The 24,560-nt window shown below is 42.5% G+C and overlaps 1 protein-coding gene across 5 annotated transcripts in view; it reads left to right on the top strand.

Annotated features, from left to right (window-relative positions):
- The first annotated feature begins 451 nt into the window (after positions 1 to 451).
- The window catches only part of plekha1 (pleckstrin homology domain containing A1), a 73,147-nt gene continuing 49,038 nt past the window's right edge, over positions 452 to 24,560 (top strand). For 3 of the 5 annotated variants that reach the window (XM_033033783.1, XM_033033782.1, XM_033033785.1), the window contains exon 1: positions 452 to 595. The gene's annotated coding sequence lies outside the window, so the exon portion shown is untranslated. The remainder of the gene's footprint in view (positions 596 to 24,560) is intronic. The other 2 variants (XM_033033786.1, XM_033033781.1) reach the window with 2 other exon arrangements.

Here is a 24,560-nt window from a genome sequence, read left to right as displayed (position 1 = left end):
GCATTCTGTAAAACTTTTAATGTTTAAGAAGGAATTGCAGATGCTGGAAAATCGAAGGTAGACAAAAATGCTGGAGAAACTCAGCGGGTGAGGCAGCATCTATGGAGCGAAGGAAATCGGCGATGTTTCGAGTCGAGACCCTTCTTCAGATTGATGGTCATCAGACTGAAGAAGGGTCTCGACCCGATACATTGCCTATTTCCATCGCTCCTTAGATGCTGCCTCACCCGCTGAGATTCTGCAAAACTGAAAAAGGGTCTGAAGAAGGTTTTCGGCCCGTAACGTTGCCTATTTCCTTCGCTCCATAGATGCTGCTGCACCCGCTGAGTTTCTCCAGCATTTTTGTCTACCTTCTGCAAAACTTGGTCCCTGATGAGACTACAATCCCCAGAATCCTCGAGGGGGCCAGGTGACGGCATATCCGGTTTGCCAACGACCTCAGGCGAGGATGGGGAGTGGGGGGTTCCTTTGACCCGGAAAGGGAGCGGGAGAAGTGGTCGGTTGGATGCTGGTGCGGTGGCGGCTCCATCTCCGCCGGAGAGTTTCGCCAAACCGGAGCCGCCTGATAGATTTTTCCGCTGCGGGTGTGTCTTGGGTGAGTGTGACAGCAGCCAGGTGTGTGTGTGTGTGGCTGCGGCTCGCTGGTGAACCGCACTGAGGGAGGGGAGGGCTGGTTTATGCCGGTGGAGGTCGTCGACTGGATGGGGACGCCGCTGCGGTGAGGACGGGGGGGCGCTAATCCGGCCTTGAGTGACCTGCCCGCCCGCTCGCCCGCTGCTGTCGCGGCATCAGCTGCCCCTCAACCTGCAGCAACAGCAGCAGCAAAACCCCCTCGCAAAAGGTGCGGGGAGTCCGCCACGGATTGCTGCTTTCACTTGTAGGATATTTATATACTTTGGTAACTCTTGGAAACTACCATAGTCAACCCCCCACCACCACCCACATTATACATCGGATTGTGGAGACTGGTTTGTCACCGTGGGTTGCTGTTCTCTTGCTTCAAACTTGCGCACGTTTCGCTTGTTTATAAAAATTGCAACCCCCCCCAACGCGACAACGTTTGCCTCGAGTTATTACCAAATACACCCCCCCATCCCACACACACACACATATATTTGGGGCATTGGTTCATAGCACGGCGAACATAATTGGAAGCTGTTGCTCAGCGGATGTTACCAGACCTGTTGCATTTTCTGACCAGCGTTGCATATTTTTTTGGCGGATAGTTTCTTGTCTTTTGACATTTGGATTGCTTTTTGGCATTGGACTCTCAGCTGCGGATTCGCAACTTCCTGAAGTTTACCAGCATTTGTGGTGAGATATCTACCTGTGTCAGGTTAGATCTGATGCAGGTTTAGCTTCCATTCATTTTGAGGGGAGAATGACTACAAGGAAGCGGAGGAAGTTTCGGATAGTTTGTAAATTTCTTGAATTGGCTTATTTAAACATTTTTGGGTTTTAATAGACTGTGATAGTCTTCAATTATTTTGAGTATTTGTGAACATCAGATGTTCTGACATGTTCAATGTTAGACCAGGAAGTGAGGTTTACACTATCAAGACTATTTCGTGGGAAGTTGGAGTTGCGATTTTCAGTGGTATTCAGGAACAGGCTTCCAGGGTCAAGGCAACAAGTGAGAGGTGCAGAGAGCAGATTGGTGATTGTATGTTGAGTGTTTCTCATTCTGGTGGTGCAGAAAGAACCAATGGATCTGGCCTATTTGATATGTTCTGTGCACCTAAACTTTGAACCCTTGGGTGAATTGTGAACGTCTCATTGATAGTGAAATATTCAAGGTCGCTGGGTGAGGGGGGAATTGAAAAAGATTTAACAATTGTAGCAGAAATTGCATTAACGGTGCTGTCTGGCAACAGAATTCAACATTGTAGTAGCACCTAGCAAATTAGGTGGAATGTGTTAGTTGTATTTAAGAAGGAACTGCAGATGCTGGAAAATCGAAGGTACACAAAAATGCTGGAGAAACTCAGCGGGTGCTGCAGCTTCATCTATGGAGCGAAGGAAATAGGCAACGTTTCGGGCCGAAACCCTTCTTCAGAAACCCGTCTGAAGAAGGGTTTTGACTCGAAACGTTGCCTAGTTCCTTCGCTCCATAGATGCTGCTGCACCCGCTGAGTTTCTCCAGCATTTTTGTGTACCTGTGTTAGTTGTATTAATTGGAACATGCAGAACAGATGCGAAAGCAATATATTTCTAGAAAGTACACAGAATTGTTTGCAGAAGTTTTTTTTGATTAAACCGCATTACATTTAGTGATTATTAACTTGACTTATTATTTGTTGGTCAGAGAGCACCTTGTAAATAGTGACTTAAATTTCATTGAATTTTATGTTAAATTTGGGAGTTAAAATAGTTTTCTAGTTTTAATTTGACTTTGAAATGGCTAGGTGACAGATAAACCGTACAGATTTAGCTAGGGATGTTCAAATAATAATTTTAAGTTCCATACATAATACAGTAAATGGAAATTTAACAACGTGACAGGTATAAAAGTCAGTTAATGTGATATAAGCTACAAAAGGGAAATGAGAAATATATAATCGAGTAATAAAGATGACTCAGCCAATTAAAGACACATGTGAAACTAATGAATAATGAAAGAAAGACATCTATTAAATATATTCATATACAGAACTTAAAATATGTTCATATACAGTAACTTTTAGAGTGGGGTTATGAAAATATTGCAAGGGTGAATAATGAAAGGAGGAAGATGGTGATTTTCAATGTTTTTAGAAAGAATGAGATTATGGACTCACAAATCCTTTTCAAGAAAGATCTCCCAAGCCTGATCATTTCCACCCCCAATATAGAATAAAAGTAAATACGATTATGAGAGACATAGATAGGGTAGACAGTCAGAACCTTTCCCAGAATGGAAATATCAAACATTAGCGGGCATAGTGTTAAGGTGAGAGGAACAAACCTTATGGAAATGTATTGGGCAAGTTTTTATACAGAGGACGATGAATACCTGGGGTGATGGTGGAGGCAAATGTGCTAGGGCCATTTAAAAGATGTTTAGATAGGCACATGGATGGTCTTGGCTTCATATTTGACACAGACATTGTGAGCCGAAAGGCATGTTCTTGTACTGTACTATTCTGTATTCTAATATAAAAAATGTTGTAGAAACTGCACATACACTATTAATTTTCTAGAGCTTTTTTGGGTTCAATAGTTCCATCTTTTAGGGTTGGGAATTTTGAGCATTTGGAATCGTGTGAGTCGATAAGAGAGCCAGCGTTGTTGCCGAAGGACATCATACTTAATACAATTGCATTTTATGTGTTGGGGGAGTGGGTTACATAATGAAAAAGGCAATAATTATGTATGAAGAAAATTGTTTATATGAATATAGAATTACATATGAATGCTGTTGTACAGAGGATCTAGATTTTGTACATGAAACACAAAGTTAGCTTAAGGGTACAGCAAGTCATTGTACCGTGCCCTCCATAATGTTTGTGAGCCAGTCCCCTTCAATTTTCTCTTCAGCATATAAAAGGCATGCTCAATTGGGTTCAGATCGGGTGTTTGATTTGGCCACTCAAGAATTTACCATTTTTTAGCTTTGGAAAAACTCCTTTGTTGCTTTAGCAGTATGTTTGAGATAATTGTCTTGCTGTAGAATGAACTGCTGGCCAATGAGTTTTGAGGCATTTGTTTGAACTTGAGCAGATAGGATGTGTCTATACACCTCAGAATTCATTATGCTACGACCATCAGCAGTTGTATCATCAATGAAGATAAGTGAGCTAGTACCTTCAGCAGCCATACATGCCCTGGTCATAACACCCCCACCACCGTGTTTCACAGATGAGGTGGTATGCTTTGGATCTTGGGCAATTCCTCCTCTCCTCCATATTTTGTTCTTGCCATCATTCTGATATAAGTTAATCTTTGATCTTTTCCAGAACTGTGGGTGCTCTTTTAAGCACTTCTTAGCAAACTAACTTGGCCATCCTATTTTTTGCGGCTAACCAGTGGTTTGCATCTTGCAGTGTAGCCTGTGTATTTCTGTTCATGAAGTCTTCTACGGACAAATTGACAAAACACTCTCGGCAGCCCTGGACACAGACCTGCGCCTCATCCGCAACCAGGATCAATCCCGGCGGCTGCAATCGCTGCCGAACCACCACTGGACCATCCCCGTCCCCACCCGAGTGCCCCACGCCCGGGGGTGGCCAGAGACATCGGGAGTCAGACGAGATTGGTGCCCACAGCCAGTGCAGAGAAGCAGCGCTAAACCCTGTGAACGATAATTATAGCTCAATCCAGCACTAAATGCAACTCAACTCTGCCTGGCCCGCCAGGTTAATCTACAGCCCTGCCTGGACTTACAGCGCTAGCTCCACGACTCCAGGCTGGTGTCCAGGCAGGGCTGTAGGAAATCCGGCAAGACAGGCAGAGTTGAGCTGCATTTAGCGCTGGATTGAGCTGTAATTACCGTTCACAGGGCCCACGGCTGAAACCTCCGAAGCCTCGCGTGTGTGAGCGTGCGCATGCGCGCGAGGCAGCCAAGAAATTGTGTCCCCCTGGTCCCCCACTTATTTTGATAACGATTTTCGTGCCTGTTCCAAACAGTTAATTTTGGTAAGCCAAAGGTTTGGCTGATGTCTCTAACAGTTTTATTCTTGTTTCTCAGTCTCATAATGGCTTCTTTGACTTTCATTGGCACAACTTTGGTCCACATGTTGATAAACAGCACTAAAAGTTTCCAAAGGTGATGGAAAGACTGGAGGAAAGACGAGGTGCTGAGAGCTCTCTTATATGTGCATTAAGGAGGCAATTAAACGCACCTGAGCAGTTACAAACACCTGTGAACCCATGTGTCCCAAACATTATTGTGCCTTGAAATGGGGGGAGGGGGGTGGGACTATGTATAAACACAGCTGTTATTCCTACATGGTGAAACCAAAATCTGTCAAAATGGCCTTTAATAATATCTGACAATGTGCACTTTAACCACATGTGATTTTTTTTTTTCTATTACAAATCTCAAATTGTGGCGTACAGAGGCAAATAAATGACGGGTCTTTGTCCCAAACATTATGGAGGGTACTGTGAATGTAAATTGTTGGCCTTTATCATAAATGGAATGGAATGCAACAGGAAAATCTTATTATAATTGAACAGGGTTTTGATGACACAACACCAGGTTTTCCATGTGTGGCTTTGTTCCCTCTATTAAACCAATTTGGGGAGGGTGTGTTAGGATGATTCCTGGGTAGATGTGGTTCCTTGTCTTGTGGTTTGGGTCTCAAATCATTGCATTTTGGAAGAACAAAAGTGAATCTTTATGAGGCATACACATTTCTGAGGAGTTCCCACGTTCTCCCTGTGACCACGTGGGCTTTTACTGCATGAAGTTTCCTCTCACCTCTCAAGATATGCGAGTTCATACGTTATTTGGCATCTGTAAATTGCCCCATGTGTGTAAGATGCTAAAGTGGAATAAGAATGGAACTAGTGTGTGATTGCTCAGTGTGGACTCGGTGGGCCAAATGGCCCGTTTCCACACTGTAATTTTAAACTAAACTAAACTGATACAGATTCATTGGTAGCCTTACATGGTCAGAATTTGTTAAATTCTTGAAAGAGAAAAAATTGAAGACAATTATAGATAGGGGAGTAGACATCACTCGCTTTCTCCCTCAACAGGCTAATGTTTGGACTAAAATGGTTTCCTCTGCTGCACCATGATATCCAAGGTTGCAGATGGTGCTGTATGCATGGAAGTAGGAGTGGGGCCATCTCGGCTCTTTGATCCTGCACGAGAAGCTTATATTATGCCTAATTCAGCAACAACTTTTATTTATGCAGTTTTTAACACAGCAGAAATATCTCTGCTTATTTAACAGAAGAGTTATCAAACAGAAATTAACATGCAGCAACAGGATTTTGAAAATGCTAAGAAGGAAAGGAGTCCCTTTGTTGTAAACTCAACTTGTATTATTGCGATTTGTTCCAAGCCATTTTGTATTGTGGGTGGGATAGGAACCTGATTTGAGAGACATCAATCTCTGGTGCAGATTCTTTTTGTTGTTCGTAAACCTAAATACATTTCTCAACTAATTAATAAATTCATCAACTGCTTTTGGCTCTGACACATGCATATGGGACACTGAGTCCTATCGTACCAACTGAAATACCTGCCCATTATCTCTCCATTTGTGTCTCCTGCAGATTGAATGTATGGCTAATCTCTGTGTATGGCTAATCACTGACAAAATTTGGTAGGGTGAAGTGCAGGTTTATTGCTGTTTTATTTGGAAGGGCATGAGCATTTTAACTGAGTGGATAGGAGGTTTTAGTGTCAGTATACGTTTAACTTTTTACAGCTATATGTGATAAAATAGAATGTCATTAAGTCTCTTGGAATTTTAAGTAGATCCCAGGCCCACAGCTCATCTTGTATGATGCATCTTGGGAGCATTGGAGAAGGTATATTGACCTTCAGAGTATGGTTTGGATTCACCAGAGTTTATATTGGGTGGTTAAAGGGCACAATTGCTTAAGCCTTCCTTTAAATGCCTAAGATCTGCCCTAGTGTGCCTATGTATAACAAGATTTTAAGTCATTAAGGCAGTTATGTCCTCCACATAGAATCTCAAACAAGTGACATAATTATGGTTTGGTGATTAGAGATGAACCAAGGATATACGAATTTCAAATCTTGGGGATGTTGAGGTAATTGAAATTTTGTGTTGAAAATTTTCTTTTATTGGGGGTTCAAGTATTTTTAGTTTTGCTTCATAAAATGCACATATTCCTTGCAATGACAATTTTTATTCATTCTTAATTGTCCTAAACTGGGTAACCTAGGAAAGTTAACCGCATTGATAGATGTGAAGTCACACACAGGCAAAGGTAAGGATCGCAGATTTTCTTCCTGAAGGACATTAATGAACCAAGTAGGTTTTTCACAGTAATCTGGCCATTTCGTGGTTACCTTTACCGATGCTAGCTTTTTAATTTGTTTAGTTAATTGAAATTAAATTACTCAGTTGTGGTGGGTTGTTTTGCTCGATCTTTAATCCTGTGATTGCTTGCCAGTAACTTCTTGTAATGCTACTAAGAGATTTGAATAGAAAGAGTTGAAGTGTGAATTAGTTAGGGTGCAAAAAGATTGAGGATTGAAGGTCCTAATCCCAGTATTTGTTTTTGTTTTGCTTTTTGTTGATAATACTAAGTTACAGTGTACAAAATATTTGCTTGAGATGGTAAAAAATGGTCCAAGTTTTTTTAATTTGAACCTGTAGTTGCCAAAATTAATTTGTACTCTGTCAGATACAAACCTATTTGGGAATGGTTGTGACAAATTTTGTAGCTTGCCTTGTTGAACACTGACAAAAGAGTGAGAGAAAATTGATGTAAAGTGATTAATTTTTACATGGCCCACCATGTTTGAAAGATATGATGGCTAGAAATATGAAAAAATGCATTAGAACTTCTTGATATGTTAATGCACAATAACTTGTTACTGGCGAGTATTCACAGGATTAAAGATCTAGAGAAACTGATTTGTGTCCCACCACAGTAACTGGGTAATTTAAATCCAAATAATCGAGCAAACCTGGAATTAAAAAGCTAGCATCAATTACTGAAGATACAATTTAAAAATAAAACAATCTGCTTGAATTCCATATTTAAAAAAAAGTCTTACCATTCATCTTACAATTGCAATCTAATTACTTTTCTTCCTGGAAATAATTGTCTTTAACTTGGGATATTATACAGGGCATTTTCTGAAAGAAAACCAGATAATGTGAAAATGACTCGTGCACGATGAATCTTTCTGTCATGTGCTTCAGAAATAGTGATGCATTTTGCATTTGAAAATATTTAGGAATAATACACAAATGTAAACATTTACAAAATTAATCATTTTCAGAAAATAATTTCTAAAATTCACTCCCATGAAATGCAATTGAATTGGTGCTAGGTGTACATGTTGCATATTTTGCAAAAGCATACCACTTAGATATTGAATCATGGAGATGATATGAAAGTTGTTGGACAAATACAATTAAGCAGACCCTGGAACCTGGAGCAAAAAACAACTGCTAGAGGAACTCTGGGTCAGGCAACATATGTAGAGGCAAACATATAGTTGATGTTTGGGACGAGCGCAAAATGTTAACTTTCTATCTGCCTCCACAGATGTTGTCTGACCTATTAAGTTCCATCAGCAGTTGATTTTTTTGCTCTCACAAACTATAAATGTACTTTCTTTCGATGAGAATTTAGTATGTTTGGTTACCCATTTGCTGAAGAAACTGTATTTGCATTCTTGATTTCAATTCCCAGCTGCAGCAGTTCACTGTAATCATGTTTGATGTGAGTGCATGTGAAAGCCTAATACATAGACTTTGTTGAAGTAACTATTGCTTCCTAAAAATGTGCCACTGCCTATTCAAGTGTTTACATTTTTGAACGATATGCATTGAAGGACTTTGGCATTTCTGATTCAGCTATTATAAAAATGCATGGTAGCTCAACAGATGGCATGGCAAACACTTTATGTCACTAACAATTGATGGGCAATCTTTGCAAACTTTAATGTTGCTGTCATTACTATACTTTTAAAAGAGAAATTCTAGGTACTTTTGCTTTAATTCTGTGGACTTGATTATGCTTGTATTTGCGAAATGTAGTATCATTGGAACCGTACAAATGCTGAGAGCTGACAAGTTAAATGCCCACAAGCAGTACAAACAAAATATCGTGAAATTGTGACTGCCCTCATAACATCGTTGAGCGTGCTTTATTTAAAAATAAAAGCACAACTATTTCTATGGTAAATCATGAAGAAAGAGTTGCCGTCAATTTATTAAAATTAGTTTGTTTTTTTGCCACTTCTTCAAAAGGCACATTGTATTTTATAATTAAGAGCCCAGAACAACATCATGAGGTAATGTATTTCATAGGTATGTTTAATTGAATCATATTTAGATCAACATACTCCATTGATATTTTGGGCTAACACAGTTTGGTCCATTTCCATGCAGTATTAGCAAGAGGGTTAATTTGTTTTAATACAGGTGGGGTGGGGAAAGATCATTTTTACTTTCAGTAGATTGAGTCTGCCATTTTTATGTATTTGTTTGATAGAGCATAATGGAGTAGGTGCCTTTTACAAACCATTTATATTGTTTGAAAGAGAGACTGGCCTAGTTGAATTATTGTTGTCCTTATGACAGCACTCGCTGGAGTGTATTCCAGTAAAGCTCTGAAAATCCTGGAATTGTGTTCCTAGATTGGCTGACCTTCCAGACTTGAATGTAATTTCTATTAATACCTCCACTCTTAATTCACTTTTTATATGTTACTCAGTATGGTAAAATTTCCAGTGTCAGTATCATTTTCCAGCAGAAAGGGAAGGTGGGAACTGGAGCCTTGGGAAATTGGAAAGGGAGAATGGGAACTGGGGTCCTCCGGTGTAGAAAGAGGGTAGGAAAACATTGCCTTGTGAGTTGGATGCCGAATCTGTAGGATTTCTGAAATTACAGATAACTTATCTGTATTTAATGTATATAAACATTGAAAATTGAAAATGTTGTAGAATAACTCAAAGGGCCATAATTTGCTAAATGTTTAAATTATAAAAAAAAAAACATTTGTTGGTATTTAAGTACCAAATTAAAGAAAATAACCTTGTTTACAGATTTGAATTTTATATATTTTTTAAGATGTGCATACTGGTGGCTATTAGAACCCAGAACCCATTCTATTTCTTTTGATAGTTTTTCTTTTGATTGTTTTGCTCACTTGCTCTTTCAGCCTCTGCCCATTTTTAGTTGCTTCGTTTCTTTTATTGTTGAATTTCTTGAAATGATTTCTCCATTTCATGCCCATTACCACTTTGTTGCCTCCTTTTGAGCAGTAATTCATACTTCCAATGCTTGTTCTTATCACCTTTCCCGAGTTCCTCAGCTAAGTTAACTTCTCTGACCATTCCTGCTCACTGTTTACTGTACCACTCCTTCATGCCAGCAGATGAACAATCAATCTCTTCATCTTGTGCCTTGAATATTTTTTGTGGTAAAGTCCCTTGCCATCCATGACCTCATGTGGATAAAATTATTGTACCCTGACATTGAGGAAAACATCTGTGTGGTAATTTGTTCCCATTGCTAAACCATTTGTAATGCCCAAGTGCATGTTCCATTACTTCCTCTACCTATTACTTCAACAAAGTCCTTAATGTCAAATCGCATTGCTCTTTTGCTAGCAACTCCAATTCCCCCTTCTCCCTAATTCCACCACATCCTAAGGTCATTCATTGGGGTCTATTTCTTTGCCTAGGACCTCAGCCATAAAACTATTTGTCACTGGCAGATTAATTATGATATGGTTCAGAGTATGATTCGTTGCTGCTTATTAGAGCAGTAGGGGACATGGATGTTAAGGCTTTAGTCAAATAAAAAGGAGGCATATGTCGGATGTAAACAACTGGGAGTTGTAATCCAGCAAATCCCTTGAGAAATATAAAATAGCTGAAGGTCTGTGAAGCAGTCTTAAGGAGCATGGCAGTGAAGGGAGCCCACAGACTGCACATCTCTGATCTGTCCTGGGCCCAGCACACTCATGCAGTCGCAAAGCTCATGAATGCCTCCTGTGTTCTCAAAAGTTTGAGGAGATTCGGAAAGGCACAGAGGATCTATTGGAACGTCTACATTTGTGATAAAGAGCATACCTACTGGTTGCAACATGGCCTGTTTCATTAAACGTCCAAAAGAGAAGGTGGTGGACATTGCCGGGTCCATCACAGGTATTAACCTCCCCACCATTGAAGGGATCTACAGGAAGTGCTGCCTCAAGAAAGCAGCTTATCATCAAACACCCACACAATGCTGTAATCTCCTTGCTACCATCGGGAAGAAGGTATAGGAGCATGAGAACTTCAAGAACAGCTTCTTGGGCTACACTGCACATCATTAACCACATCCCTACCTGTATAGAACTGCTATGGACTTGTATTTGTTGCCCTCCATGCTTCGGCTTGCATTATTATGGTCTGGTTGTCTAATATTACTTATAATTTATTGCATTATTATGCATTGTACATTTATCATGTCAAGTCAAGTTTATTTGTCACATACACATACGAGATGTGCAGTGAAATGAAAGTGGCAATGCTCGCGGACTTTTGTGCAAAAGACAAACAACCAAACAACCAAACAACCAAACAAACTATAAACACAATCATAACACGCATATTCTTTTACATAATAAATAATGGAAGGAAAAAACGTTCAGTAGAGTTAGTCCCTGGTGAGATAGGCGTTAACAGTCCGAATGGCCTCTGGGAAGAAACTCCTTCTCAACCTCTCCGTTCTCACCGCATGGCAACGGAGGCGTTTGCCTGACCGTAGCAGCTGGAACAGTCCGTTGCAGGGGTGGAAGGGGTCTCTCATGATATTGTTGGCTCTGGAGTTGCACCTCCTGATGTATAGTTCCTGCAGGGGGGGCAAGTGAAGTTCCCATAGTGCGTTCGGCCGAACGCACTACTCTCTGCAGAGCCTTCTTGTCCTTGGCAGAGCAATTCCCAAACCAGATGGTAATGTTCCCGGACAAGATGCTTTCCACCGCTGCTGCGTAGAAGCACTGGAGGATCCTCGGAGACACTCTGAATTTTCTCAATTGCCTGAGGTGGTAAAGGCGCTGCCTTGCCCTACTCACGAGTGCTGAGGCGTGTGATGCCCATGTCATATCCTCGGAGATGTGGACTCCCAGATATTTAAAACAGTTCACCCTATCCACAGGATCCCCATTTATCCTCAATGGAGTGTACGTCCTCGGATGATGTGCCCTCCTAAAGTCCATGATCAGCTCCTTCGTTTTTTTGATGTTCAAGAGGAGGCTGTTATCCTGGCACCAGAGTGCTAGACCAGCCACCTCCTCCCGGTAGGCCTTCTCGTCGTTGTCTGAGATCAGGCCCACCACCATAGTGTCATCAGCAAACTTAATTATTGAGTTGGAGCTGAACCTAGCCACACAGTCATGTGTGTACAGGGAGTACAATAGGGGGCTGAGGATGCAACCCTGGGACGATCCTGTGCTCAGGGTGAGGGACTTCGATGTATTCCCTCCCATCTTGACTACCTGGGGCCTGGCGGTGAGAAAGTCCAGGACCGAGGCACACAGGGAGGTGTTGAGCCCCAATTCCATTAGCTTACCGGCCAGTCTGGTGGGGACTATCGTGTTGAAGGCTGAACTGTAGTCTATGAACAGCATCCTCACGTACCCCCCCTTCTGGCTGTCCAGATGGGAGAGAGCGGTGTGCAAGACCTGGGAGACCGCATCGTCCGTGGATCTGTTCGGACGGTATGCGAACTGCAACGGGTCCATGTTCCGAGGGAGGAAGACGCAGATGTGTTTCTTCACCAGCCTCTCAAAGCATTTCATGACTACCGAGGTAAGGGCATTCAGACAGGCTGGGGAGGCATTTTTTGGTACCGGTACAATTATGGATTTTTTGAAGCAGGCAGGGACCACGGACTTGTCCAGGGAGAGGTTGAATAATGTAGTGAGCACTGGAGCTAGCTGCGTAGCACAGGACTTGAGTACTCGCCCCGAGATGCCATCGGGGCCAGCAGCTTTTCTCGTGTTCACCCGTGTCAGAGCCCTCCTCACGTCGTGCTCGGACAGCGAGAATGTGTGCACATTCCTCCCTTCAGCTTCGGTAGCCAGCCCGAAGTGTGTGTGCCTGAAAAACTGCAACAAGTAATAATTCCATTGTTTTGTGCCTGATGTGTATGACAGCTCTTGTCTCTTGAGTACAGTTAAGAGGAAAATCAGGAGGGCAAAAAAGATCATCGCAGGTAGGCAAGATAAAGGAAAATCCATAGAGATTTTACACATATTTAGTGCAAAATGGTAATTAGAAACCGTATAGGCCCACTTAAGAATCAACATCAACATTACCATGTGTTGAGCCTCAGGATATGGGCTAGGTTTTAGTTGATATCCAAATTACAAAAGTGGAGATGTTAGCAGTCTTAAACACAATTAAGGGGGGTAAATTCCTATGTCTGACCAAGTGTACCTGTAAATATTGTGGGAAGCTAGGGAAGCATTTACTGAGGCCCTGCAGAGAGATTTGCCACATCTTTAGCCATGGGAGAGTTTCTGGAAGACTGAAGGGTATTAATGGTATACCTTTATTTAAGAAAGGCTGCAAGGACAAGGCACAGAACTACAGGTCTGAGATGTTACTGAGAGGATATTGAGCGACAATATCTACCAGCTTTTGGATAGCCACTGGGCTTATTAGGGATAGTCTGCACAGCTTTGTGCATTGGAAATCATTTTTCACATATTTGATCGTTTTGAAAACGTCACATGAGGATTGGCAAGGCAGAGGTGTGGAATCCGTGTACTTTAGCAAGACCTTTGACAAGGTCCTGCATGGTGGGCTTGTCGAGGAGGTTAGATCACATAGGATCCAGAATGAGCTAGCCAACTGGATTCAAAATTGGCTTGGTGAAAGGAATTAGGATGGGAATGAATAGTTGTTTTTCTGATTGGAGGCTTGTGACCAATGGTGAGCTGCAGGTATTTGTGCTGGGTCCAATGTTGTTTGCTACGTATATTAAATATATGGATGACAATTTAGTTAACATAGTTTGCAGATGACACCAACATTGGTGGTGTAGTGGACAATGTGGAAGGCTAATAAACTTAAATAAGTTTAACTCGATCAAGTAGTCAAGTGGGCCATGGAAGAGCAGATGGACAAGTGTGAGATAATTAATTTTAATAAGATAAACCAGGGCAGGAGCTGCATAGTAAATGGTAGGGCCTTGGATAATGTTTTAGAGCAGAGAGACCATGGGGTATAGGTACACATTTCCTTGAAAGGGCTACATGGATAGACAGGCTGGTGAAGGTGTTTGACATTTACCTTCCTCGGAAAGTGTTTTGAGTATAACAGTTAGGACATCATGCTATAGCTGCACAAGGATTTGATGAAACCATATTTGGTGTATTGTGTGCAGTTCTGGTCAGCCAGCTATAAGGAGAATGTGATTAAACTGGAATGTGTGCAGTAAAGATTCACTGGTATGTTACCAGAACTTGAGGGCTTGAATTTTAAGGATAGGCTGGGACTTTTTCTCCTTGTGTAGTCTCTTTCTCATCTGTACCTTAAAAGTTATTTAATATCATTAAGTGGTGATTTTATTTTCGGCTTAAGGTAAAATTTCCACCATATTATCTCTGATTTAATACGTTCCAATCATAATTAAATTACCTTGTTGAGATTTTGCTGCTGGCTACCCAGCCACCTATCAAAATAGCTTGAATACCACTATTTTTATAAACAAGATTTTGATTATAATTGTATGCATTTTTGAAGTTCTATAGAACTCTGGCCTGTCATATTTGTAATTATAATAGTGATCATACTTTTTAACCTAAAGCCAAACAAGGAAAATGACTTGCTATGCATTTAATTATTTTGCAGAATAAACTAACTCGACTCCAAATAGAACACAAAGTTATTCAGGGAAAGAGGAAAAAAGGTCTTCCTCAAATTCTTGGTTTTATTCCAAATCAGCAATTCCTTTTGGGAAGGTTGTGCACACTGTGATGATGATTGTGCACATGATGTATTGTTATTCCTGGCTCCCCTCATTCTTAACTTCCCCATCCATTGCTATATATAGCCCTGCCACATTGGCATCGGTATTTTCATGCAGTAATGGTTTGTTGTACAAACAAAAACGTGAATTTAAGGCAATTGAATAAAATGAGCATTACCTAGTCAGTTACATAGAAAATAGGTGCAGGAGTAGGCCATTCGGCCCTTCGAGCCTGCACCGCCATTCAATATGATCATGGCTGATCATTCAACTCAGTATCCCGTACCTGCCTTCTCTCCATACCCCCTGATCCCTTTAGCCACAAAGGGTCACATCTAACTCCCTCTTAAATATAGCCAATGAACTGGCCTCAACTGCCTTCTGTGGCAGAGAGTTCCAGAGATTCACCACTCTCTGTGTGAAAATTATTTTTCTCATCTCGGTCTTAAAGGATTTCCCCTCTATCCTTAAGCTGTGACCCTTTGTCCTGCACTTCCCCAACATCGGGAACAATCTTCCTGCATCTAGCCTGTCCAACCCCTTAAGTTGGTCATTAGCTCTGTTCACTTTATTTCTTTTGTTTTGTTGCAAAGGCAAAATCTGGCACACTATATTGGACAGCTGCATGTTTTATGCCATTGGTAAATGTTACCCAAGTTGTCTGAATGGAATGAAGTGCCATTCAAAATTAATTTTCTCTTCATATCATTTATTTATCCTTTGAAAAATATAAACTGAAAGTACAAAACCTGAAATAATGTCAATAAGCATAAAATCCCAATTTGATTTCACTGTAGAGCTAAGATAATATAGAATTGCGTTTTGTCAGTGTGCCAGCTACTGACCATAAAGGTGATGAGGGGAGGGGGGGGGGAGTTTAGTCAGAAGGATGGGTTTAAGACTGACCATAAAGGTGATGCCGTTGATTTAGGGAGAGAATTCTTGATCCTTGGAATGTAGGTACAAAGATAGAAAGTAGTGCCAAGGGGAAGTGATTCATGCAAGGCAAGGATTAGTTTCATGGAAGGAATGATTTAATGGAATAATGCAGCTCGCATTGTTATCACCATTGTCAAGAAATATTTCTTAAATTTCATTTGAGGTGATCTCCCACCATGCAAAGGGAGGGAGAAAGTGGCCGACGCCGACCAGTTGCAGTGGCAGTGCGCATGTGCAGGGCGGCACATGCGCACAACCACGGCCGATGATGTTCTGGCCAAAGATCCTCGCTATAGGATCTTTGGTGCTGGCCGTGGTTGTGCACATGTGTAAGGCGGCCGGCCGTGCCGGCGGACAAGGAGTGGGCGGAGACCCGAGACATGGACACGGATAGCAGGCGGAGACGGAGAGTGACAGAGAGAGAGAGAGAGAGAGAAAGATAGAGAGGGGGCCTGCTCAGAATTAAACGATGGGTGTCCCGGGTGCTTGCCAAGCCGGGCAAAATGGCATGGCTTTTAGGTTGCCCGGCAGGACTGTGGGTTGCCATTGGCAACCGGGCAACCGCTAATTTCGAGCCCTGGTTAGGGTATTTTTACACTTACAATTCCTTAGTTCTATCCATACTGACTCCACATCTCCTGTTTCAATGTCACCCCTTGCAAGGGACTGAATTTCACACCTCACCAACAGGGCAACTCCATCCCCTCTGCCCACCTGTCTGTCTTTTCGATAGGAGGTATACCCTTGAATATTCAGTTCCCAGCCCTGGCCCTCTTGCAGCCATGTCTCAGTAATTCCCACAACATCATACCTGCCAGTTTCTAACTGAGCCTTAAGCTCGTCCACTTTATTCCTTATACTTTGCGCATTCATATACAGCACTTTGACCTCCGTATTCACTTCCCCCTCGCACCGCTCGCAATTGGCCCTGACCTTACACTGTTGTCCATTCTCGAGCTTTCCTTCCCATTAATTCGAGAATCTTTTGTAATTTTTCCTGTAGTCACTTCCCCTTCAACTCCATCTTTATACACCCAATTTGTCAATCCCTTCCCCCCACTATTTAGTTTAAACCCACACGTGTAGCCCTAGCAAACATGCCTGCCAGAATGTCGGTCCCCCTCCAGTTAAGGTGTAACCCGTCCCTTTTGTACAGGTCACCCCTACCCCAGAAGAGATCCCAGTGGTCTATAAATCTAAATCCTTGCTCCCTGCTCCAGCCCCTCAGCCACACATTCAGATCCCCTATCGCCCTGTTCCTGTCCTAGCATGAGGTACTGGAAGCAATCCAGAGATAACCACCCTAGAAATCCGGCATTTCAGTCTTCTTCCCAACTCTCTGAAGTCATGTTAGAGAAGCTCCTTCCTCTTCTTCCCGATGTCGTTTGCCTACGTGCACAACTACTGCCGGCTGTTCACCTTCTCTCTCTCGAGGATGTTCTGAATTCGGCTCGTGACATCCTGAACCCTGGCACCAGGGAGGCAAAAGACCATCCTCGCATCTCGTCTGCCGCCACAGAATCTCCTGTCCGCTCCTCGGACAATGGACTCACCCACCACTAGGGCTTTGCCTGATGTCGGTCTCGCCGGTCGAGTCCCATCTCTAGGATTGGGGCCACCGACGTGTCCGCCGCTCGGACTGGAAACATTGTCTCCCCGGACAGTTCCCAAGAGGGCATACCTGTTTTCATTAGGCACATCCACTTGGGTCTTCTGCACACCACGATTTCCACCCTTTCCGTCACACACCTTGGTTCTTCCCGTATCCTCGGCGTGATTACCTCACTGTAGGTCCTGTCCAGGAAACTCGTTTTCCCGGATGGCCCTGAGGTCACCAGCTGCTTCTCCAGTGCCCCAACACGGTCCTTTAGGAGCTGAAGCTGGACGCACTTACCACAGTTGTAGCAGCCAGAGCTCCATCCGTGTCCCTGGGCCCCCACATTCTGCAAGCCTCACACTGTCTCGTCTGCCCCGACATGTGTTCACCGCGTTCCGTCCTCTCGAGCTTTATGCGTAGCCTCCTCGCCGAAGACTCTCGAACCAAAGACTCACACTTTACTCACAAGGCCGCTCCCTCACTGCTGCTCCCTAAGAGCCGTCTTGCTTATATTGACTGATAAATTGCCTAATTTACCAATTTACAAACCAAATTCCTCAGTTTTAAACTGTTTTCCCCCTCTGACTCACTTCTAACTCTCCTCCCACTCGGGCTAGAGCCAATCACTGCTTTTTCCTGCTTCTCTTTGCTGCTGTTTCTTCAAAATCCATGGGAGCTCCAAGTTGGAAAATGGGGGGGGGGGGTTGGAAAATGGGAGAAGGGGATGTGAGGAGCGGGTGGTTGTGGAGAAGGGGGAGAAGAGTGGAGCGGGGAGGAGGAAGAAGGGGGGGAGAGAGGAAGGGAGAATGGTAGGGGGGGGGTGGTGGGGAAGAAGGGGGTGGAGGGGAGTTCAGTCTACACTCACTGAATCAATCCCTGTGAAAACTTAGAGACGGTGATTTGGATCTGGAAGCGGACCAATACAAAATGAAACGGAACGATTCAGACATCTTTTCCTTTGCACAATTGATTTTAGTGTATTAATTTTAATATATTAATGTTTAAAATCCATGCATTGAAGGAAGAATATTTTACAGCCCATCTGTGGTCCCTAACCCTAACTGGGCGTCACCCGCAAGACAGCATACATCAACGTGTGACAGGGCGCACGACATGATGAGACAACCAAATGTCGCCCCTGGATTTTGAACATTCCAAAATCCTGGGGCGACAGGGAGACACCGCGCATCACTACATGTGTTACCATACGTCACGACGTGTCACAACCTGATCTCGACGCGACAACCTCTTTTCAGGCTATCGCCGAAAATGGCACCCAAGTGGGACAGGCCCTTAAATCTCTCACCCCATGGGAGGGGGAGAGAAACTGCAAAGCCACCTGCCCGCCTTTGGTCCATATCCCTCCAAACCTGTTCTATCCATGTACCTTGTTTCTGTCCCTGTCTTTCTATCTCTGTCTCTGCCTCTGCTCTTTCTGTCTCTCTCTGTCTCTAAGTCTCTGTCTCTCGCTTAGCAGTCCTCCCCCACTTTTTCATCAGAAACCCACTCCGAAATTTGGGCTTTGAAGCTCCCCCTAATGCTCCAGTGTAGTGCCAAGTAACAGACATTTTGCTGAAAGGGTTGTTGTGATACAGCATGGTGTTCCTGAAGTCCCACACCAGTAGAGCCACCCAACATCTGCACTCTCCTTGCCCTCGTCCTTACAATACCGGCAAGTTCAGCTGAGGCTGAGCGAGGCTTCAGCCGGCTGAAGCAGCTGAAGACCACCATCAGCAGTTCCCTCCAGGACAACTAGGTGACAGACCAGCTCCTCATCGTGTTTGCTGCATGCCAGTAGCATCAAGGACTTTGATCTCCAGCCAGCCATCAGCTTGTGGCATACAGGAGGGATGAGGGCAAGGAGGCCTGACACGGGAGAAGACCCAGCTGTAGCATCTGCCTCGGGAACTCACCCTGACAGTGACAAGTCTGATGAGGAGGATGCTCTGCTCGAGAGCGACTCAGATGGCAATTAAAGTGACTTTTAGATGTATTTGAACAGCTCTTTACTTTGCTTTTCAGGAGATGGTTCAAATATCAAGCAGAAAAGTTACACAAGTTCTCACAAATATAATGTTTCTGTTCATTTAGAGTTGATATCCCCCCCCCCCCCCCAAATAAATAAATAAAATAACCACTTCAGCCATTTTTATTGCCCTTCTGGGCAATCTCACTTGCCAAGTTCCATGATTGATTCAATGTAGTCATCTACTTCCATGACTCATCTTCTTACTGGGCACAGAGTAAAAGAGGTACTATGTACATTCAAAAGTATGGTATAGGTCTGGTCAGGTAATAATAATAATAATAATAATAATACAGTATACAAGTATGTTACAAGGAAAAGAGAATCAAAGTACACTTCCATTATCTTTATTTCTTTTAAATTACAAAATCCTAGCGCAGAAAGGATATTATGTACCTATTTTTCCCCACTTGATGTTGTTACTGTGTCTACCTTGAAAGGTGTCAAACAGATCGATTCAATTCTTTATCAACTTACCTTGCTGTGACTGGGCACAACAGAGATTGATGATTGAAGATTCAAAAGGAAAATACCCATGCAATGGCCATGTCATGATAATTTTCAGTCCTTCACATAAAACATGCTTGCATCAATCTGTAGTGTGCATGGTTAAGCATATATGCTACCATGGTCCAGGATTTATTGACACAGGTTGATCATACGTTGAATAATCCATCCACATTTTTGTTTGGAAGTGGAAAGAAATAATAGAAATTGCATTCATTGCAACGTGTAAAAAGAGTTGAGATACTGTATTGTAATTTTGCTGCGTGTCATTGTGGTATATATCATGTCTTGATTGGTGAATATGTTTATTTTGTGACTTTATTTGAAGCAGAAATAATATGCGAGTGCTTCATTGAGCATAGTTCCGACTGGTAACAATGCACTTCGTCTGAGCACATTATGGCACGTGTCATGCAAGCCGGCTTAAATGACCACCTAAACTGTCATTCGGCAACCTAAAAAGCTGCCTAGGTTGCCCGGCTGGCAACAGCGAAAAAAATGTTAAGTGAGAGCCCTGAACAAGGACATCTTGGATATCCTGGAGCGGAAAGCCTCATCTTGGCAGCAGATGTGGCGGAGACAGAAATTGAGAACTGGGGATAGTATCTTTGCAAGAGGCAGGGTGGGGTGAAGTATAGTCCAGATAACTGTCGGAGTTGATAGGTTTGTAGTAGACGATGGTCTATCCCCCTGTTCTGAAGACAGAGATCAAGCATGGGGTGAGTGCTGTCAGAGATGCAAGTGAATTTGTTGAAGGAAATTTGGCACTTTATGCTCATGCTGGCCGTAAATCAAGATTTCCAGCAGCTCCTTGATAGGTCAACCATGTATTTATTTCCATGTGATTTAAAGACTTACTATTTTATACACCTTAGTTAAACCTACCTTCAGTCTCCTTTGTTCCAGATAAACCAATCATAGCTTGGAAAGATCCTCCCCATAACTATAATTCTCCATCCACAACAATGTTTTAGTTCATCTCCTCTGCAGGTTTTATTGCAATAAATGCTGACTTTGCCAGTGATGTCCAAACTTTGGAAAAATTAATAACTTAAAAAATGTATGTTTTTCCCAATCTTCAATATATGTTTGGAACAAAGACCCATAATTTATTTATTTGCCTCTGTACTCCACAATGTGACATTTGTAATAGAAAAAAATCACATGTGGTTAAAGTACACATTGTCAGATTTTAATAAAGGCCATTTTTATACATTTTGGTTTCACCATGTAAAGATTACAGCTGCATTGTCCCCCCATTTCAGGGTACCATAATGTTTGGGACACATGGCTTCACGGGCTCAAGTGTGTTTAATTGCCTCCTTAATGGCAGATGTAAGAGGGCTCTCAGCACCTAGTCTTTCCATCACCTTTGGAACCTTTTATTGCTATTTATCAACATGAGAACCAAAGTTGTGCCAATGAAAGTCAAATGTGAAACCATTATGAGAATGAAAAACACGAATAAAACTGTTAGAGACATCAGCCAAACATTAGACTTACCAAAATCAACTGTTTGGAACATCATTACGAAGAAAGAGAGCACTGGTGTGCTTACTAATTGCAAAGGGACTGGCAGGCCAAGGAAGATCACAGCTGATGACGGAAGAATTCTCTCTATAATAAAGAAAAATCCCCAAACACTTGTCCGACAGCAGAAACACTCTTCAGGAGTCAGGTGTAGATTTGTCAATGACCACTGTCCAGAGAAGACTTCATGAACAGAAATACAGAGGCCACACTGCAAGATGCAAACCATCTTGCAGTGTAGCTGCAAATATAGGATGGCCAGGTTACAGTTTGCCAAGGAGTATTTAAAAGAGCAACCACCGCTCTGGAACATATCAAGAGTGATGGCAAGAGCAAAGAATGGAGGAGAGAAGGAACTGCCCAAGATTCAAAGCATACCACCTCATCTGTGATACACGGTGGTGGGAGTTTTATGGCCTGGGCATGTATGGCTGCTGAAGGAACTGGCTCACTTATCTTCATTGATGATGGTAGTAGCACAATGAATTCTGAAGTGTATAGACACATCCTATCTGCACAAGTTCAAACAAATGCCTCAAAACTCATTGGCCAGCGGTTCATTCTACAGCAAGACAATGATCCCAAACATACTGCCAAATCAACAAAGGAGTTTTTCAAAGCTAAAATATGGACAATTCTTGAGTGGCCGTCAATTACCCGATCAAACCCAATTGAGCATGCCTTTTATATGCTGAAGAGAAAAGTGAAGGGAACTGGCCCCCAAAACAAGCATCAGCTAAAGATATCTGCAATACAATGCAGAGCATCATCAGAGAAGACACCCAGCAACTGGTGATGTCCATGAATTGCAGACTTCAAGCAGTCATTGCATGCAAAGGATATGCAACAAAATACTAATAGTCCCAGTAGTCATAACCTCCCAATGCAAAGATCTATTTATTCAATTTTTCTGTCCTTTAACAAATTCTCGGTCTTCATATATATTGAGCACTGAATCTGTTTTAAAACGTACCTCTCTGGAACCTCATTGAAGGCCTTTTGAAAGTGCATATGCACCATTTCAACGGGTTCACTTTTCTGTTGCTTACAACCTCAAATGGTGAAGCCTGGCGGTGGCGGTCGGTGCCTTGAGGGTTGACCTGTGGTCGACGGTTGATGAGAGCGTGGAGGGCCACCGTGAGGGGGGACAGGAAGAACAATGGAGGATCCGGTGTGGGGAAACTGCTGTGAGGGAGGGGGGGGGGGGGGGAGAACAATGGACAATAGAGGGGGGGGGGCAAAGGACAATGGGGACCCGGGGTTGCGGAACCGCTGGGAGGAGGGGGACAAAAGTGGGAGCCGGCGTGCTTTGTAACTTTGTCAATGCCGTAGGTGGCTGCTATTAGTATACATTGTGTATGCAAGCAAAGAATCTCACTGTGTCTAATCACATGTGACAATAAAGTATTCATACTCCTACTAAATAGGTCTAACAGATTTGTCACGTAATAAAATTGGCCAGATAGGAAAGGGAAATTATTATGTTCAAAGTGTCTAGTTACCATTTCCTTAAAAATAGATGCTAGGATTCTGCTGCTGTTAATGTTAGACTAACTAGTCTAATCTGCTTTTATCTCTCTGAAATTGTATTGCATATTTCAGAATGTGGGAACTGTTCTGGAATTTCATTCTTTCTGGATTTCTCTCGATTCTACTTTCCCTTGTTTTCTAGTCCTGTTTTGCTGAATTCTGAAATTCTGAATTCTGGACAGTGGCAACATTCTCTTTCTATTTCTATTCCCAGTTCTTCAGCCCCAAGGAGGTGGCCTTAACTCTGGCCGTGCAGACATCACAACCTTTGGGATTCATGCCTCCAGCTGAAAAACACACACTATCTTTCCCCTTATCCACACTTCCCTTTGTCAGTGCGACATTCTTTTCCATTGCATCAGCTTGAATGGCTCCTAACATGCTGTGGTCAGTTTACTGTTCCACACTGTAGTTTCTGCTGTCATCCATACAGGTTGCAAGAACCTCATAGTTGTAGAATGACAGCAAGGGCAGGGGCTCCTACCGTGCTTCCTTCTGGATCTTGATACCTGTGTCATTAATCATCACTGTTCCTTTGATTTGCCCTTTCCACTTCTCTGGAATTTTATCCAAGGAGCATGTTTGACTTCTGCAATCAAACATTCAGACCTCAGTGAGGCATTGCAATCTCCTAATTTTGGAATCCGCTCATTGTTATTGTCGATTTACAAATTTCTTTTGTGGTGAAGAAGGCTGCAAAATGGTAATGGCTGCAGAGGCTGACTGAATCGCTCTCAGCAACTTTGGGATTTGTGCAGAGCTAATTATAGGAATTCTCAAATTGCAGATTGTTTCATGACTGCAAACGCTGAGTTTTTGTCATTTGTGACTGCATGATCCATGTAATGGTGACTCAAAGCACTGCAGATGCTGGAATCTTGAGTAAAACAAAGTGCTGGAGGAACTCGGTGGGTCAGAAAAATGGACAGATGATGTTCTGGCTGGGCCTCCTCTTCAGACTCTGAGTTTAATGCAAATAGTGATGAGTGCTGTTGCTAACTGTTCATCCTGTTTCAAAATCCAGCCTACTGCTTGCATTATAGCAAACCCAAATTGTCTAAAAAGTGTTTTTCAATCTATTAGTAATGTCTAGTCTGCAGTCAGCAAGGATATGCTATTTTGTTGGTGCATAAATGCAAATGGTATAGTATTGTCTAATTATTTGGCGTGCATGTCATGGCTTGACATGTGGATTAGTTGCGCCACACTGCTTGATTTAACAAGATGCATGCATTCACAATCCATGTTTTTCCTGTGGTTGTGGTTACATGTTCTGACTTTGTGGCATAAATTGACCTTGAAACTTGGCTGCAATGGCTGTCACATATGGTAATTAGTCCTTAAGTGGTGGGCCAGAAGACACTTTTGGATACCTGACAGCTTGTGACTGCTAAATGTCTTGAATTGTTTTGAATGTCTGAAAATCTGAACATTTCTATAATTCAAATAGATGTACATATTTTTTTTTTAATCATTACAATTTTAAGGTTCAGTAGTTTAGAATATATTCAAGTGCCTATAGGAAGCAGAGTGGTGACGGAAGGTTTTTTTGACTGGAGGTCTGTAACAAGTGGTGTGCCTCAGGGATAGATAGGGCTGGGCCGATTGATGTTTGTCATCCTTCCATGTTTTGGATGGGGATGTACTTGGCATGATTAAGTTTGCAGATAAAACTAAAATGGGTGGTTTCATGGACAGTAATGATGGTTTTTGATCAACCAGTTCAGGTTTATTGTCACAAATTGAGGAACAATGAAAAACTTTGTTTTGCATTCTATCCAGATATACCGTGTGTATATTATATATAAAATACAATAGATAG

The sequence above is a fragment of the Amblyraja radiata genome, chromosome 15 (assembly GCF_010909765.2).
Source record: "Amblyraja radiata isolate CabotCenter1 chromosome 15, sAmbRad1.1.pri, whole genome shotgun sequence".
NCBI lineage: Eukaryota > Metazoa > Chordata > Chondrichthyes > Rajiformes > Rajidae > Amblyraja > Amblyraja radiata.
The sequence above is the reverse complement of the archived record's forward strand: the minus strand, read 5'-3'. Positions and strand labels throughout refer to the sequence as shown.